The sequence below is a fragment of the Anomaloglossus baeobatrachus genome, unplaced genomic scaffold, assembly GCF_048569485.1.
Source record: "Anomaloglossus baeobatrachus isolate aAnoBae1 unplaced genomic scaffold, aAnoBae1.hap1 Scaffold_66, whole genome shotgun sequence".
Taxonomy (NCBI): domain Eukaryota; kingdom Metazoa; phylum Chordata; class Amphibia; order Anura; family Aromobatidae; genus Anomaloglossus; species Anomaloglossus baeobatrachus.
This window is the reverse complement of record NW_027445030.1, coordinates 264,305-283,180: the sequence shown is the minus strand read 5'-3', so window position 1 is coordinate 283,180 and position 18,876 is coordinate 264,305. Positions and strand designations below refer to the sequence as shown.

The following is an 18,876-nucleotide window of genomic DNA, read 5'->3' as shown; positions in this document are numbered from 1 at the left end:
TGCTATAGTCCCACTAGTGCCAAGACATTTGCAGCACGTCTGCCTGCGTTGCACACTCCAACGAATTATAACTAAGCCATTATACTACCACACACTCAGTGTACCTAGTGGCATCCTATACGTGGCTATTGGACTTTGCTATAGTCCCACTAGTGCAAAGACATTAGCAGAGCACATCTGCCTGCATTGCACACTCCAAGTTTTTTAAACTCAGCCATTATACTAGCAAACACTCAGTGTACCTAGTGGCATCCTATACGTGGCTATTGGACTTTGCTATAGTCCCACTAGTGCCAAGACATTTGCAGAGCGCATCTGCCTGCGTTGCACACTCCAACTAATTATAACGAAGCCATTATACTAGCAAACACTCAGTGTACCTAGTGGCATCCTATACGTGGCTATTGGACTTTGCTATAGTCCCACTAGTGCCAAGACATTTGCAGAGCGCATCTGCCTGCGTTGCACACTCCAACAAATTATAACGAAGCCATTATACTAGCACACACTCAGTGTACCTAGTGGCATCCTATACGTGGCTATTGGACTTTGCTATAGTCCCACTAGTGCCAAGACATTTGCAGAGCACATCTGCCTGCATTGCACACTCCAAGTTTTTTAAACTCAGCCATTTTACTAGCAAACAGTCAGTGTACCTAGTGGCATCCTAAACGTGGCTATTGTACTTTTGTCAATTCACAGTATTGGAACGTTATTTGCAGCACGTCTGCCTGCATTGCACACTCTAACTTTTTTAAACTCAGCCATTATACTAGCAAACACTCACTGTACCTAGTGGCATCCTAAACGTGGCTATTGTACTTTTGTCAATTCACAGTATTAGAACGTTATTTGCAGCACGTCTGCCTGCATTGCACACTCTAACTTTTTTAAACTCAGCCATTATACTAGCAAACACTCACTGTACCTAGTGGCATCCTAAACGTGGCTATTGTACTTTTGTCAATTCACAGTATTGGAACGTTATTTGCAGCACGTCTGCCTGCATTGCACACTCTAACTTTTTTAAACTCAGCCATTATACTAGCAAACACTCACTGTACCTAGTTGTATCCTAAACGTGGCTATTGTACTTTTGTCAATTCACAGTATTGGAACGTTATTTGCAGCACGTCTGCCTGCATTGCACACTCTAACTTTTTTAAACTCAGCCATTATACTAGCAAACACTCACTGTACCTAGTTGTATCCTAAACGTGGCTATTGTACTTTTGTCAATTCACAGTATTGGAACGTTATTTGCAGCACGTCTGCCTGCATTGCACACTCTAACTTTTTTAAACTCAGCCATTATACTAGCAAACAGTCAGTGTACCTAGTGGCATCCTAAACGTGGCTATTGTACTTTTGTCAATTCACAGTATTGGAACGTTATTTGCAGCACGTCTGCCTGCATTGCACACTCTAACTTTTTTAAACTCAGCCATTATACTAGCAAACACTCACTGTACCTAGTGGCATCCTAAACGTGGCTATTGTACTTTTGTCAATTCACAGTATTGGAACGTTATTTGCAGCACGTCTGCCTGCATTGCACACTCTAACTTTTTTAAACTCAGCCATTATACTAGCAAACACTCACTGTACCTAGTTGTATCCTAAACGTGGCTATTGTACTTTTGTCAATTCACAGTATTGGAACGTTATTTGCAGCACGTCTGCCTGCATTGCACACTCTAACTTTTTTAAACTCAGCCATTATACTACCAAACAGTCAGTGTACCTAGTGGCATCCTAAACGTGGCTATTGTACTTTTGTCAATTCACAGTATTGGAACGTTATTTGCAGCACGTCTGCCTGCATTGCACACTCTAACTTTTTTAAACTCAGCCATTATACTAGCAAACAGTCAGTGTACCTAGTGGCATCCTAAACGTGGCTATTGTACTTTTGTCAATTCACAGTATTGGAACGTTATTTGCAGCACGTCTGCCTGCATTGCACACTCTAACTTTTTTAAACTCAGCCATTATACTAGCAAACAGTCAGTGTACCTAGTGGCATCCTATACGTGGCTATTGTACTTTTGTCAATTCACAGTATTGGAACGTTATTTGCAGCACGTCTGCCTGCATTGCACACTCTAACTTTTTTAAACTCAGCCATTATACTAGCAAACAGTCAGTGTACCTAGTGGCATCCTAAACGTGGCTATTGTACTTTTGTCAATTCACAGTATTGGAACGTTATTTGCAGCACGTCTGCCTGCATTGCACACTCTAACTTTTTTAAACTCAGCCATTATACTACCAAACAGTCAGTGTACCTAGTGGCATCCTATACGTGGCTATTGGACTTTGCTATAGTCCCACTAGTGCCAAGACATTTGCAGAGCGCATCTGCCTGCGTTGCACACTCCAACTAATTATAACGAAGCCATTATACTAGCAAACACTCACTGTACCTAGTTGTATCCTAAACGTGGCTATTGTACTTTTGTCAATTCACAGTATTGGAACGTTATTTGCAGCACGTCTGCCTGCATTGCACACTCTATCTTTTTTAAACTCATCCATTATACTAGCAAACACACAGTGTACCTAGTGGCATCCTATACGTGGCTATTGGACTTTGCTATAGTCCCACTAGTGCCAAGACATTTGCAGAGCGCATCTGCCTGCGTTGCACACTCCAACAAATTATAACGAAGCCATTATACTAGCACACACTCAGTGTACCTAGTGGCATCCTATACGTGGCTATTGGACTTTGCTATAGTCCCACTAGTGCAAAGACATTTGCATAGCACGTCTGCCTGCATTGCACACTACAACTTTTTTAAACTAAGCAATTTTACTAGCAAACACTCACTGTACCTAGTTGTATCCTAAACGTGGCTATTGTACTTTTGTCAATTCACACTACTGCAAATCTATGTGCAGCACCTCTGCATGACAACCTCGTGCTCTGTTTTTAATAAGCTATAATGATAGCACAAAATACTGCCATTTTGTGGCATCATAGAACTGGCTGTTGTATTCCATTAGTGCCCCACTGGTGACAAGCTATTTCTAGCACCTCTACATCACACCCTCATGCACATTTTGCTACGCTAATGTTATAGCAAACTCATGGAATTCATTGCTGCATTTCATAATTCGGAGGGATAGAAAGTCAGGCTTCCTTTAGCTTTTCCTTCTTTTCATAGACAGCATCTCCAAGACAAATTTCCCCTCCACGTCTAAGTGTGGAGAGGCAGCTAGTGCGCATGCGTGTGCCGATGTACCCCAGCTGCAGCATAATTACAGTGTTTCGCCTAGTGAGTATGCTCAGCCTGACTGTGCCATTCCTGACGCTAAGTTTTCATTTCGGGATACAGCGCATGCTCCCACACTAAGTGTGAAAAGCCTCTTTGCACAGGTGCTTGCATTCCGTGCCGGGTCTAAGTCCTGTTTTGGGCATAGACACCATGCTAAAGCTGATAGTCTTTTTTCAGAGACTGTATTTCATGCTACTGAGCATGCTCAGGCACTTCCTGCATCAGAGACTAGGTCCGGTAATGAACTCTTTGGCCCTGGCCCTGATGTGGGGGTCCCATATAGACCACAGGGCATCAGGTGTCCTCCCAAATGGCTTGCAGAGGCCCACACCTATGACTTGTCACCGCATTATTGATGCTCAGACGATGACTGGTGAGGTGTTTGGGTCATGGCAGCCATGAGGTCATCATTGAAGTTGCGTTTCCAAATAGGACGCTAGTTATGCCACTCATGACGTGTCACTCTACTTTTGTCTCCAGGAGGTGCATTGTGGTTCACCCTGGTTTGGGGCGGACCCAGGTTATAAAAGGGGCTGGAGCCAACCAGGAGGTGCGCAGTCTTCTATTATGCTCCGAAAGAGCACACCTCCATGTGTTGAACCCATTGCGGCTTTAGGCCAGAGGTAGGCAGGGATCGGGTGGTGGATGCAGGCCACCACCACAGTTGGTAACGCAGAACGGTTAAGACCAGCTCCTGTCCTAACAGTCCTGCTTGTGCAGCCCAGTGGCATTAACAGGCCTGCTGCTGCTGATGCGCCTGCTGTCCACAGGTGTGGCCCCTACGCACACGGTCAGCGTACTCAATGGCCCCTGTGTTGTTAACAGGGAGTTCCTGGGCTGGGTGGGCATGTGGACCCTGTGACGCTAACAGGGCTCACAGTCTCCAGATCGAATGGCGTCTAACTCGGTTCAGGCTACTATTAGTTTCATAGCCACACAGCTCTGTATCCTCCACCAAACCTTCAAGTTGCCAACCTCTCCTTTTCCAACTGGGAGCACGGTGGACACTGACTGGTGATGGGGATATATACCTTTCTCTTTCTTTTCTTATTAATTTTCGTTATATAGCGGTCACAGATTATATACCACTTTATCCAAATCTGCCAGTCCCACTGTAACAGATGTTGTTTCTTCAGCAAATGTTACAGTTGCTTAACCACCAAATCCACGGACCAAAACTTTTTTCCCCTTTCCAACACACCTGTTCCCCTTTCCAACAGCATCTGTCCTTTTTCAACTCATTTTGGGATATGACCAAAAGTGCAACTGTGCAGGGACACCGTACTCAACGCCATCTCAGCACAGCAGCCATCCCTCGGTCCCTCCGATGTGGACAAGTAAAAGACCATTTCCTCCTATCCATGACAAAGCGTTGAGATTCACTCTGTGCAGCACTGGTGTTTAGTGGACAAGTAGATCTAAGATTGCGTACCACATTCTGCAGATACTCCTGTATACGTGCGTCTATTTCTATGGCAGGAATTAGTTCGCCAAATTTTGTCTTGTACCGGGGATCTAACAGTGTGGCAACCCAGTATTCAGGATTAGTTCAAATTCATACAATCCGAGGGTCATGTAGGTAGTGCAGCAAGAAGGCGCTCATGTGTCTTGTGCATCCAGGAGGACCAAGTCCTTGGTGTGTTGGTGGCAGAGAGGTGAGAATCGTGCATCCTTCCTCTGCCCTCTACCCACAACCTCGCACAACCGAAATGTGAGCAAGCTCTCACTCATCTGCTGAGTCTTCCATGCCCATCGCCAGTTCGTCCTCCATTTCTTCATGGGCTCCTGCACTTTCATCAACACTTTTTGCTGATACTATGCGCCCTTGTTAATCCCTCTCCCTCACCATGAATGCCGCATAGGTGCCGCTGACCATCTGGACCTCGTAGATCTTGTTATCCCTTCCGCATATGACTCCTCCTGTACTTCCTCCCCTTCCTCTTGTCCCAACACCTGACTCAGAATAATAATTACAGTGTGCTCCATCATGTAGATGACCAGAATTGTCACGCTGAGAATGACATTGCCAGTGCTAAACATCTTCGTCGACATTTCAAAACTGTGTAGCAGGGTGCATAGGTCCTTGATCTGACACCACTCCAGCAGCGTGATCTGCACCACCTCTGGATCAAGTTATCCCAGGCTATATGTCTTACCGTATTTCAGCAGGGCTCTGCGGTGCTGCCACACACGCTGCAACATGTGCAGATTCCAATTCCTGCGTGTCGAAACATCGCATTTACGGCGTTTAACTGCCAGACCCTAAGACTTCCGGAGTGATGAAAGTTGTTGAGCTGCTGTGTGCGCACGATGGAAGTGAGCACATAGCGAGCGTGCCCACTGCACAAGGCCATGTAGGCCGTGATGGTGTTTTAAAAATTGCTGGCGAATTCGGTTCAACACGTGAGCCCTAAAAGGCACGTGTGTCACATTGCCCTGAGGATGGCCCGCAGCCAGGTTTGCATCATTGCCGCACACGGCTGTTAAGTCACCAACGTAGTCCGCTCCGTCAATTTGTACTCCGGTTGCCAGGTGACAACGTGTTCCTTTCATGAATAGTGCTGATGATGTGAGAGTAGTCGATGCCAGCGGCGCAGGTGGACGCAGGTTATGCTCACCCACTGGGCTGCATTACCTTGACAGATGCAGAATCTCTGGCTGAATGTAGCTGGTGGGTATCTCACAGATGAAATACCATCATTCAGCTACAACCAATGGGAAGACACCACACCCTTTTTTATGCCCATCCTGTCTGCAGACCACTGCCAGACATAGCTATGAACCTCTGGTTAATTTTACCCCCAGTTCAGTTTTATGATTTTGTGTGCTTGTTACCTGACTACTTTTCCTGCTTGCTGTTTATGTACCTTGTTGGCCGATACGCATTTCAACTCTGCTTGTTTTCTGATTCTTTCCTGGCCGTCCCATTCTGTTCCTGTTCCTCAATTAATGTTTTGACCCTGCCTGACTACTATTCTCTGTAATAGCGGTGTGACTCACATTTCCCATACATTTCAAAGTAAAGCTTTGACCGCCTGATGGCATTGAGCTCTGCTGCCAGCATAGTAAGGAGGTGTGTGGTAGTCCTTGTGCGCAGTTGCAAGGAAGGGTGGCCTGACCACACAGGGTTTGCGCCAAGGTAGAGGACCCACACGAGGTTGAAGAGGCAGAAGCAGTGTATTAACTTCTACATACAGAACAAGGATTGAAACAACTCGTGGGGACGGCAAGACTTGTACAGCAGACCCTTCTCCATCTCTCACCATAGTTTGCCAGTGCCCAGTCAGTGACATGTAATGACCCTGTCTATGCTTACTGGTCCAAGTATCTGTGTTGAAATGCACCCTGTCGCACACAGATTTTCTCAAGGAAGTGGTGATGTTGTGTGCGACATGCTGGTGTAGCGCGGGCATGCTTTTCTTGGAGAAGCAGTGGTGATTGGGCATGTGGTACTGGGGCACAGCGACAGACATAAGGTCTGTAAAATCCTGTGTGTCCACTACGCGTAAAGGCAGCATTTCGGTAGCCAACAGCTTACAGAGGGATAGAGTCAACCACTTAGCTTTGTCATGGGTCGCAGTAAGTGGCCTTTTATTTGACCACATCTGAGGGAAAGAGATCTGGCTGCTGTCTGTAGACGGTGTTGAGTAGGGTGTCCCTGGAAAAATGCAGGTTTGTGAGAAAAGTGCAGGCGGAGACATGATGTTGCCTTCATCTTGCCTTCAGATCTGTTCATCTTGTATCATTTTTAAAAAACACATCAAGCAAGGGTTACTCCAAGCGGAGTCTACCTTTTTTCCCAACATTGGGCACACAGACACCCCATCAGTGGCAGCACTTGTGCCCTAGTTGCAAACAGGATGTTTTGATTTGCATCAAGCACATTCCAAATCCACAAGCATTTACTCTCCCCAGGATGACACAGGGGTAGTAAATTCCTTCTGGATCCATGACTTGTTCATTTTGATGAACGTCAGTGTGTCCACATTGTCACTGGACAGACGCGTGCGCTTATCTGTCAGCACACACCCAGCAGCACTGAAGAAGACACGTTCAGAGACAACGCTGGCAGCTGCACACGACAAAATCTCCAAGGCGTAACTGGAGAGCTCTGTCAATTTTTCTAGATTTGAAGCCCAAAAGGAGCAAGGCTCCATTTGCAAAGTCATTGCATCGATGTTCATTTCGAGATACTCCTGTATCATCCTCTCCATCCGTTGACTATGTGTCAGACTTGTTGTCTCTGGTGGCCTTGCAAAGGAGGGTCTAAAAAAATTATGAAAATATTCCATAAAATTGCTGTTACCAGCACCAGATACGGTCCTACTGGTACGGGTAGACTGTTGAAGATGACGATGCCGTCCCATGTTTGTCAAGTTACAACTGGGAGAATCACTCCCTTCACCTGCACGGTTGTTTGGTGTAAAAGCCGAGCTAAGATCGAGTAACAGCTTATGCTGATACTCCAGCATACGTGCGTCCCTTTCTATGGGTGGAATTATGTCACAAAATTTGGACTTGTCCCGGGGATCTAATAGTGTGGCAAGCCAGTAGTCATCATCACTTCTAATTTTGACAATCCGAGGGTCATGTTGGAGGTAGTGCAACAAGAAGGCACTCATGTGTCTTGCGCAGCCATGCGGACCAAGTCCACGCTGTGTTTGTGGCATAGAGGTGCTAACCGTTCTTTCTTCCTCTGACATCTCCCCCCAACCTCTTTCAACTGAATTTTGACCAAGGTCTCCCTCATCCGCTGAGTCTTCCATGTCCATGGACAGTTCGTCCTCCATATCTTCATGTCCTCCTGCACCTTCCTCAACATCTCGCCTGCTACCATGCGCCCTTGTTGATCCCTGTCCCCCATGGTCCCATGCCTGCCGCGTTGGTGATGATGAACGTCTGGACCTTGGTGATGTTGTTGTGTCTTGCGCATATGAATCCTCCTGTAGTTCCTCCCCTTCCTGTTGTCCCACCCCCTGACTCCGAATAGTGTTTAGCGTGTGCTCCAGCATGTAAATGACTGTAATCGTCATGCTGATAATGGCATTGTCAGCGCTAAACATATTCGTCGCCATGTCGAAACTGTGCAGAACGGTGCATAGGTCCTTGATCTGAGATCACTCCATCAGGGTGATCTGCCCCACTTCTGCATCTCGTTGGCCCATCATGACGTATTGCACCAGGGCTCGCCGGTGCTGCCACAGTCGCTGTAACATGTGGAGAGTTGAATTCCAGCGTGTCGCCACATCGCATTTCAGGCGATGAACCGGCAGGCCGAAAGACTTCTGGAGCGATGCAAGTCGCTCAGCTGCGGCGGTTGAACGGCGGAAGTGAGCACTGCAGACAGTTTACGTGCCCTGGTCAGAAGGCCATCTAGGCCGGGATAGTGTGTTAAAAATTGCTGGACAACAAGGTTCAACACGTGAGCCATACAAGGCACGTGTGTCACCTTGCCCAGGCGAAGGGCCGCACCCAGGTTTGCAGCATTGTCGCACACGGCCTTACCAGGCTGCAGGTTGAGTGGAGACAACCATTTATTAAACTCGGACCGCAGAGCTGACCACAACTCCTCAGCTGTGTGACTCTTATTCCCAAGACATGTCAAGCTAAAGACCGCCTGATGCCGTTGCGCTCTGCTGCCAGCATAGTAATGAGGGGTGCGTGATTCCTTCTGCGCAGTGAGAACGCTGGTGGCCTGACCAGGCAGGCTTGGGGCGGAGGTGGAGGACCCAGATGAGGTGGAGGATGCAGAAGCAGTGGCGGAACTTGGACAGACAGAGGATTGACACACAAGTCGTGGGGACGGCAAGACTTGTGCAGCAGACCCTTCACCATCTATCAACATAGTTACCGAGTGCCCAGTCAGCGACATGTAACGTCCCTGTCCATGCTTACTGGTCCAAGTATCGGTGGTGAAATGCACCCGTTCACACACAGAGTTTCTCAAGGAAGCGGTGATGTTGTGTGCGACATGCTGGTGTAGCGCGGGCACACCTTTCTTAGAGAAGTAGTGGCGACTAGGCATCTGGTACTGGGGCACAGCGACAGACATAAGGTCTCTAAAATCCTGTGTGTCCACTAGGCGGAAAGGCAGCATTTCGGTAGCCAACAGCTTACAGAGGGATAGAGTCAACCTCTTAGCTTTGTCATGGGTCGGAGGAAGTGGCCTTTTATTTGACCACATCTGAGGGACAGAGATCTGGCTGCTGTGTGTAGACGGTGTTGAGTAGGGTGTCCCTGGAAAAATGCAGGTTTGTGAGGAAAGTGCAGGCGGAGACATGATGTTGCCTTCATCCAACGTAGGTGCTATCGATGTCTGAGAGAGCTGTACACACTCACTTGTTTCCCCTTCCAAACCAACTGACGACCTACCAAGCAAACTGCCTGTTGCGGTTACAGTGGTGGAAGTTTTGCGTGGAAAAACAGGTGTGACAGCTGTCCCCACAGTCCTAGAAGATGAAGAGCGCGCGGATGCACTGGAAGGGGCGGGCGGTGGATGGTTCGCTCCGCTAGGCCGCATTGCAGCACAGTGAGCTTCCCACCGGGACCTATGATATTTATTCATGTGACGATTCATGGAAGAAGTTGTCAAACTGCTGAGGTTTTGACCTCTACTAAGAGAATCATGACAAATTTTACATATCACATGATTTGGGCGATCTTTTTCTATGTCAAAAAAGGAACAGGCTAGGCAAGGCTTAGAGGCCATGCGACCTGTTGATGCACCCCGAATAATGCTCATAGGCAGAGTGGTGGCTGAGGATGCAGTTGTAGACGTGCTACCAGTGCTCCGACTCTGTCCAGGAAGGCGCAAGGTAATTTCGTCGTCGGTTGCATCCTCCTCCACCGCCTCTGTTGACCTCCTCGAGTGCCTGACTGGGGGTTGACAGTAGGTGGGATCTAGAACTTCATCATCAATTGTTGTGTTTGCACTACCCTCCCCCTCAGACCGAGCCTCTTCTTGCCCTGACCGAATATTTAAGTTGTCATCCCAATCGGGTATCTGCGTCTCATCTTCATCAGTATGTTCCTCATTGCCTATAACCACAGTTGTTGGAAAGGCAGCATTTTGGTAGCCAACAGTTTGCATTTTATGAAAGTCAACCTCCAAGCCATGTCATGCCCTTCTAAAAGCATGTATAACACAGCGAGGGGACTCCAACCACAGTCTCCCTCGTTGCCACTCACTGGGCCACACACACCCCACTTGACTGGCATCGGTTGAGCTCCCTTTTGAAAAAGAAAAAGATGCTTTGCATGAAGCACTCTCAAAAATACGCGTGCCTTTCCCGTCCCCTGGCTGACCCAGGGGAAGAAAAGTCCTCTGAGAGCCATGACTTGTTCATCTTGGTTCTTTTAGAGACACAGCGAGGGGACTCCAACCACAGTCTCCCTCGTTGCCACTCACTGGGCCACACACACCCCACTTGACTGGCATCGGTTGAGCTCCCTTTTGAAAAAGAAAAAGATGCTTTGCATGAAGCACTCTCAAAAATACGCGTGCCTTTCCCGTCCCCTGGCTGACCCAGGGGAAGAAAAGTCCTCTGAGAGCCATGACTTGTTCATCTTGGTTCTTTTAGAGACACAGCGAGGGGACTCCAACCACAGTCTCCCTCGTTGCCACTCACTGGGCCACACACACCCCACTTGACTGGCATCGGTTGAGCTCCCTTTTGAAAAAGAAAAAGATGCTTTGCATGAAGCACTCTCAAAAATACGCGTGCCTTTCCCGTCCCCTGGCTGACCCAGGGGAAGAAAAGTCCTCTGAGAGCCATGACTTGTTCATCTTGGTTCTTTTAGAGACACAGCGAGGGGACTCCAACCACAGTCTCCCTCGTTGCCACTCACTGGGCCACACACACCCCACTTGACTGGCATCGGTTGAGCTCCCTTTTGAAAAAGAAAAAGATGCTTTGCATGAAGCACTCTCAAAAATACGCGTGCCTTTCCCGTCCCCTGGCTGACCCAGGGGAAGAAAAGTCCTCTGAGAGCCATGACTTGTTCATCTTGGTTCTTTTAGAGACACAGCGAGGGGACTCCAACCACAGTCTCCCTCGTTTCCACTCACTGGGCCACACACACCCCACTTGACTGGCATCGGTTGAGCTCCCTTTTGAAAAAGAAAAAGATGCTTTGCATGAAGCACTCTCAAAAATACGCGTGCCTTTCCCGTCCCCTGGCTGACCCAGGGGAAGAAAAGTCCTCTGAGAGCCATGACTTGTTCATCTTGGTTCTTTTAGAGACACAGCGAGGGGACTCCAACCACAGTCTCCCTCGTTTCCACTCACTGGGCCACACACACCCCACTTGACTGGCATCGGTTGAGCTCCCTTTTGAAAAAGAAAAAGATGCTTTGCATGAAGCACTCTCAAAAATACGCGTGCCTTTCCCGTCCCCTGGCTGACCCAGGGGAAGAAAAGTCCTCTGAGAGCCATGACTTGTTCATCTTGGTTCTTTTAGAGACACAGCGAGGGGACTCCAACCACAGTCTCCCTCGTTGCCACTCACTGGGCCACACACACCCCACTTGACTGGCATCGGTTGAGCTCCCTTTTGAAAAAGAAAAAGATGCTTTGCATGAAGCACTCTCAAAAATACGCGTGCCTTTCCCGTCCCCTGGCTGACCCAGGGGAAGAAAAGTCCTCTGAGAGCCATGACTTGTTCATCTTGGTTCTTTTAGAGACACAGCGAGGGGACTCCAACCACAGTCTCCCTCGTTGCCACTCACTGGGCCACACACACCCCACTTGACTGGCATCGGTTGAGCTCCCTTTTGAAAAAGAAAAAGATGCTTTGCATGAAGCACTCTCAAAAATACGCGTGCCTTTCCCATCCCCTGGCTGACCCAGGGGAAGAAAAGTCCTCTGAGAGCCATGACTTGTTCATCTTGGTTCTTTTAGAGACACAGCGAGGGGACTCCAACCACAGTCTCCCTCGTTGCCACTCACTGGGCCACACACACCCCACTTGACTGGCATCGGTTGAGCTCCCTTTTGAAAAAGAAAAAGATGCTTTGCATGAAGCACTCTCAAAAATACGCGTGCCTTTCCCGTCCCCTGGCTGACCCAGGGGAAGAAAAGTCCTCTGAGAGCCATGACTTGTTCATCTTGGTTCTTTTAGAGACACAGCGAGGGGACTCCAACCACAGTCTCCCTCGTTGCCACTCACTGGGCCACACACACCCCACTTGACTGGCATCGGTTGAGCTCCCTTTTGAAAAAGAAAAAGATGCTTTGCATGAAGCACTCTCAAAAATACGCGTGCCTTTCCCGTCCCCTGGCTGACCCAGGGGAAGAAAAGTCCTCTGAGAGCCATGACTTGTTCATCTTGGTTCTTTTAGAGACACAGCGAGGGGACTCCAACCACAGTCTCCCTCGTTGCCACTCACTGGGCCACACACACCCCACTTGACTGGCATCGGTTGAGCTCCCTTTTGAAAAAGAAAAAGATGCTTTGCATGAAGCACTCTCAAAAATACGCGTGCCTTTCCCGTCCCCTGGCTGACCCAGGGGAAGAAAAGTCCTCTGAGAGCCATGACTTGTTCATCTTGGTTCTTTTAGAGACACAGCGAGGGGACTCCAACCACAGTCTCCCTCGTTGCCACTCACTGGGCCACACACACCCCACTTGACTGGCATCGGTTGAGCTCCCTTTTGAAAAAGAAAAAGATGCTTTGCATGAAGCACTCTCAAAAATACGCGTGCCTTTCCCGTCCCCTGGCTGACCCAGGGGAAGAAAAGTCCTCTGAGAGCCATGACTTGTTCATCTTGGTTCTTTTAGAGACACAGCGAGGGGACTTCAACCACAGTCTCCCTCGTTGCCACTCACTGGGCCACACACACCCCACTTGACTGGCATCGGTTGAGCTCCCTTTTGAAAAAGAAAAAGATGCTTTGCATGAAGCACTCTCAAAAATACGCGTGCCTTTCCCATCCCCTGGCTGACCCAGGGGAAGAAAAGTCCTCTGAGAGCCATGACTTGTTCATCTTGGTTCTTTTAGAGACACAGCGAGGGGACTCCAACCACAGTCTCCCTCGTTTCCACTCACTGGGCCACACACACCCCACTTGACTGGCATCGGTTGAGCTCCCTTTTGAAAAAGAAAAAGATGCTTTGCATGAAGCACTCTCAAAAATACGCGTGCCTTTCCCGTCCCCTGGCTGACCCAGGGGAAGAAAAGTCCTCTGAGAGCCATGACTTGTTCATCTTGGTTCTTTTAGAGACACAGCGAGGGGACTCCAACCACAGTCTCCCTCGTTGCCACTCACTGGGCCACACACACCCCACTTGACTGGCATCGGTTGAGCTCCCTTTTGAAAAAGAAAAAGATGCTTTGCATGAAGCACTCTCAAAAATACGCGTGCCTTTCCCGTCCCCTGGCTGACCCAGGGGAAGAAAAGTCCTCTGAGAGCCATGACTTGTTCATCTTGGTTCTTTTAGAGACACAGCGAGGGGACTCCAACCACAGTCTCCCTCGTTTCCACTCACTGGGCCACACACACCCCACTTGACTGGCATCGGTTGAGCTCCCTTTTGAAAAAGAAAAAGATGCTTTGCATGAAGCACTCTCAAAAATACGCGTGCCTTTCCCGTCCCCTGGCTGACCCAGGGGAAGAAAAGTCCTCTGAGAGCCATGACTTGTTCATCTTGGTTCTTTTAGAGACACAGCGAGGGGACTCCAACCACAGTCTCCCTCGTTTCCACTCACTGGGCCACACACACCCCACTTGACTGGCATCGGTTGAGCTCCCTTTTGAAAAAGAAAAAGATGCTTTGCATGAAGCACTCTCAAAAATACGCGTGCCTTTCCCGTCCCCTGGCTGACCCAGGGGAAGAAAAGTCCTCTGAGAGCCATGACTTGTTCATCTTGGTTCTTTTAGAGACACAGCGAGGGGACTCCAACCACAGTCTCCCTCGTTTCCACTCACTGGGCCACACACACCCCACTTGACTGGCATCGGTTGAGCTCCCTTTTGAAAAAGAAAAAGATGCTTTGCATGAAGCACTCTCAAAAATACGCGTGCCTTTCCCGTCCCCTGGCTGACCCAGGGGAAGAAAAGTCCTCTGAGAGCCATGTCCACATTGTCAGTGGACAGACACGTGTGCTTATCTGCCAGCAGACCCACAGCAGCACTGAAGACAGGTTCCGAGAGAACGCTGGCTGCAGGACACGACAAGATCCCCAAGACGTACGTGGCGAGCTCAGGCAATTTATCAAGATTGGAAGCCAAGAATGAGCAGGGCTCAAGTTGCACATTAATGGAATCGATGTTTCCTTGCATATACTCATATATCTGTGTGTCCTCCTCTTTTTCCTTGTCCAGCTGTTTTGTTTTCGCATGAGTATATGTCCTTGTCACTTTCCAATGTGTTTGAGTTGTTTGTCACCTTTAGGACACCTTTGAGGGTGTTTTCTAGGTGTTTTTCTGTGTTTGTGATTGCCTGCCATTGTTTCCTATTGGCTCGAGTTCGGTTCGTCGAACGTTCGACGAACCGAACTCGAACGGGAGGTCCGTTCGGCGAACCAACCTCGAGCCGAACCGCGACCGGTTCGCTCATCTCTAGTCATGATAACACTTGTACCATCTTTTCATTTAGATTCCACCTACAATTATTTACCGATTCCAGTTCTGAAATAGGCTTTCATGATCTACTCACTAGAATTCTCAAGTGCATAAGGTACTGAGACATATACATGTTCACACCATTATAAAGAACAAAGTATAAACATTGAGGTTTTTCTCACACCCATGTTCCTGTGTTCTTTGATATGATATGTGTTCATTTCCTTCACTATATAGGATTGCAAGTTTTCCATTTGTACCTTAATGGCAATGACGCTATACAATTGAACACATATCATCCTGTTATCCATATAGGTGTGTATTTACCTGCTTGACTATTTTTGGTTGTTTGATCCAGAATGTTTCTCCAGATAGGTCATGTGGAAATTTTCTTTCCTCAGTACAAATGTTTTCACTATGGCTTTGGAAAAATTTTTTGTATGTGCATCATGGTCATTTGACCCATTGTACTCTCAAGTAGCAATATATTGTACTGTTATGTTGTACTATGTACTAATTACGTGTTTATATGGTTTTGTAACCCTTTATGATCTTAGATAACTTTATCCTTGATAAAGACCTAAAAACAAGGTCGAAACGATGGATGAATTATCCTTTTGCACAAATAAAGAATTTTCAGCATTCCAAGAGTTCTTTTCTTACGTTATTGATCACTATAGTGTGCCAGAGCTATTTCTATTGAATTGACTCTTATTTTTTCTGAGCACCTGCTATATACACAGTGACCCAGACATATTCAAGTTTCATTCAGAAGGCAGAGGGAAGCCTTAGCAGCTGAGCCTATATCTTGGCTTGTGAGCATTAGAACAGGCCGGCGATTACAGGGTAACATGAAAAATGTCCAGCTTGCATTATGACTAGAACATGACAATATCCTTTTAAGTACTAACCTATGATGCGTTCCTAAGCAGTTGATGTTATATGTTCTACATTTCATTTTCTGCAAACTTTACAAGTAGTAGAATTTGCTTTGATATAGGCAACTGGATTTTCACAATGAAAAGGCAAAGGATAACGCCCGAAAAAGACGCCATACATTATGTCAGTGCCATCACTGACAAACCTGGATTGACCATGAAATACATCAATCCCCTTAAAGGTGAGTTAAAACAAGTTTTAACTAAATTGCCTTAATATTGTCATGCATTAGAATGACTGTCTTAGGTAATGATAAATATTTTCTACAGGAAGAGGAGTGTTTGCTGAAACTGAAATCGAAAAAGGGAGTTTTGTTGCAGAATATCGAGGCGAGCTCACGTATGCACTTACGATGGTAGACAACTACTCGAGATTTATGGTTGTGGTACAAGTCAAAGATCTAATGGCCCATACTGCAGCGAAGGTCTTCCAAGCACACTTATGCAGACCTCATGGCTACTCAGAGAGAGTCCTCACAGATCAAGGCACAGCCTTTGAAGCGGAAATCTTCAAGGACTTCTGCAGCTTTTACCGATGCAGGAAGATGCGCACTACACCCTACCATGCTCAAACCAATGGTTATCAACCTGCTCAGGACTTTACCCCATATTCCAGATGTGGCCTTACAAGTGATTTATAGAGGGGTAACAATACGTTGGGATCACCGGATCTAATCTCCCTTTTTATACACCCTAAAATCTTGTTTGCTTTAGAATAAACAATAACATCATAAAGGTATAGCAGTACCGTTTCAAAGTTTCGGTGTCCCAAGCAGCATTCCATCAGCCTCTGGAAGGTTCCTGGCAAATTGCACAGCTCGAAGGGCATGCTTTTGAACTCGCAGAGACCCATCGGGGTGGCAAAGGCGGTCTTCTCCCGGTCTGCCTCAGCAACGGACACTTGCCAATAGCGACTAGTGAGATCAAGGGTAGAAAAATAATTTGCAGTTCTCAATGCAGCTAGCTATTCCTCAATACAGGGGAGTGGTGCTGTCCTTCTTCTTTAACAGGACCAACGGAGCTGCCCAGAGGCTACAACTGTCACGGATAACCCCAGCCTCCTTCATGTTGCTCAACATGTCCTTGGTACACTGGTAATGTGCAGGTAGTTTTGGCTTATATCTCTCTTTGATGGGTGGGTGTGCACTTGTGGGGATGTAGTGTTTGACCCCTTTTATTCTTCAAAAGTCTAGCGGATGTTTGCTGAAGACTTGCTCGTATTCTTGCACTAGCCTGTAGACCCCCTTCTTGTGATGTGAAGGTGTGGAGTCAGTGCCTACGTGTAATTCCTTACACCACTCCTCTGGCTGACTTGGTGAGCTGTCACTGAATGGGTGGGCTGAAGCAATGGTGGATGCTGCTGTTTGGATAGCATGTGTATCTACTGAGAACAGCTTATCAATGGTGGCAAATCGGAGCAGCTTAATCTCTTGCTCTCCGCAGTTCAACACTCTCATGGGCACTCTTCCCTTCCATATTAATGAATAAAACTATGATGTAAATAGCATATAGATACCCCACAAATGCAGATAAAAGTAGGTTATGGGAAAAGGGGGAAGAGAGAAACAGGAAAATAGTGGAATAAAGTATACCTTCCAGGTGGGAGAGGAAATGGCAGCACAGCCAGTGGAGGTGAAGCAAGGGGAGCCTGCAACTAAAGAGTTGAGAGCGTTATCACATGGTGACTGAGCCTGATTGTAACAGGAGCATAGAGGTGCCGATCCTGTCTTACCTGTGTTGGTGTAGAAGTGGGTGTCCTGTGGTGGAGTCAGCTATGTGCAGTGGTGGCCGTGGGTTCTTTTATGTGCGACCGTAGTAATAGCTGTGCCCACTTCCTGTATGGGAGTGGAATGCAGTGAGGGTAATGGAACGCACGCCTGCGCATTTGTGTTTAACGTCGCGCATGTGCAGAACGGAGAAAAGGCTGCGCTCACTTCCTAATGAAAGGGAGTGAGACGCATCTGGGAAGGGAAGGGAAAAGATTAGGGTTTGGGGATGATGAAAGGGCTTTCTACGGGCAAGGATGGCAAAGGGTGGCAGTGACGGAAAGTCAGGCAGCCTGTCCTGTCCTGTCCTGTCCGTCCGTCTTTTTGTATCATGAATTGGAAAGACTGCAAGGGGGAGGGGAGGTGCTTGTGTCCAAAAGGAGGAGTTATTCAGATTCATTGCAGTGGGCGGCGGCTGCAAAAAGCACCATTCTTCTTGTTTTTGCTCTGCAAAACAGCCTTTTCAAGGGTTGGCTTGGGTGACAAAATGTCTTCTGTAGGCGTGGGTTTGTCTCCCTCTCCCTAAGATGTGTCCGGTATAGGCCAGGGTGCCACTCAAGGCCGTAACCAATTCGGGTTATAGCTTCTCGGCCTTTTGGCTAAGATCAAGTGTAGTTTCGGAGGACGCTACCTTGGTCGGTACTGGAAGGTGCCTGGGATTGCACGTCTGCCGGCCTTGAGGAAGTGTGTGCGCCTTCTGGTGACACATAGCCCTCTTGTGCCTGGACGGTTCCCAGGCAACGGGAGGCGATCACCTTTGTTATTTTGAAGTCCTACTGATAAACAGAAAAAAAAAAAAATTAAATCTGTTCTTATCAGTTTAATATCTGATACGTCCCCTCTCTGGGGACCATATATTAAATGGATTTTTAGAACAAGGAGATGGAAAAAATCTTGCTCTGTCCACTCCACGCATTGACCTGGTATTGCAGTACCTCCAGGACCGGTGCACCCCTTCTTAACCCAGTTTCCAAAAGCAGAACTCAATTCACCTGATTCAAATGAGCCCCATTAGTGAATTGAAAGAAAGCAAAAACTTTATATGCACCTCAATTTGGCCAATTCACTTTTCACACTTTCACCCTTTTTTTTATCTTTCACACCTTTTACTTGCTTTATTGATGCAAAAAGCTGTGCCAAATAGCAAACTCATCTCCACTCAACTTGACCAACTCTGCTATGTCCCGTGCAGTATCTTATTCTCAGTCTTATCTAGATCATTTGCAATTGAATAGAATAGATCCCTTTTGGCTGCTTATGACTGTGTAAAATATGTAGTTTTACTGGGCTGGGATGAGAGAATCCATTGAAGCATGGTGTAGGGATT

General features: G+C 47.4%; 1 pseudogene; it reads left to right on the top strand.

Annotated features, from left to right (window-relative positions):
- The first annotated feature begins 18,299 nt into the window (after positions 1-18,299).
- Positions 18,300-18,506, top strand: LOC142286504 (U2 spliceosomal RNA; annotated as a pseudogene).
- The last annotated feature ends 370 nt before the right edge of the window (positions 18,507-18,876 follow it).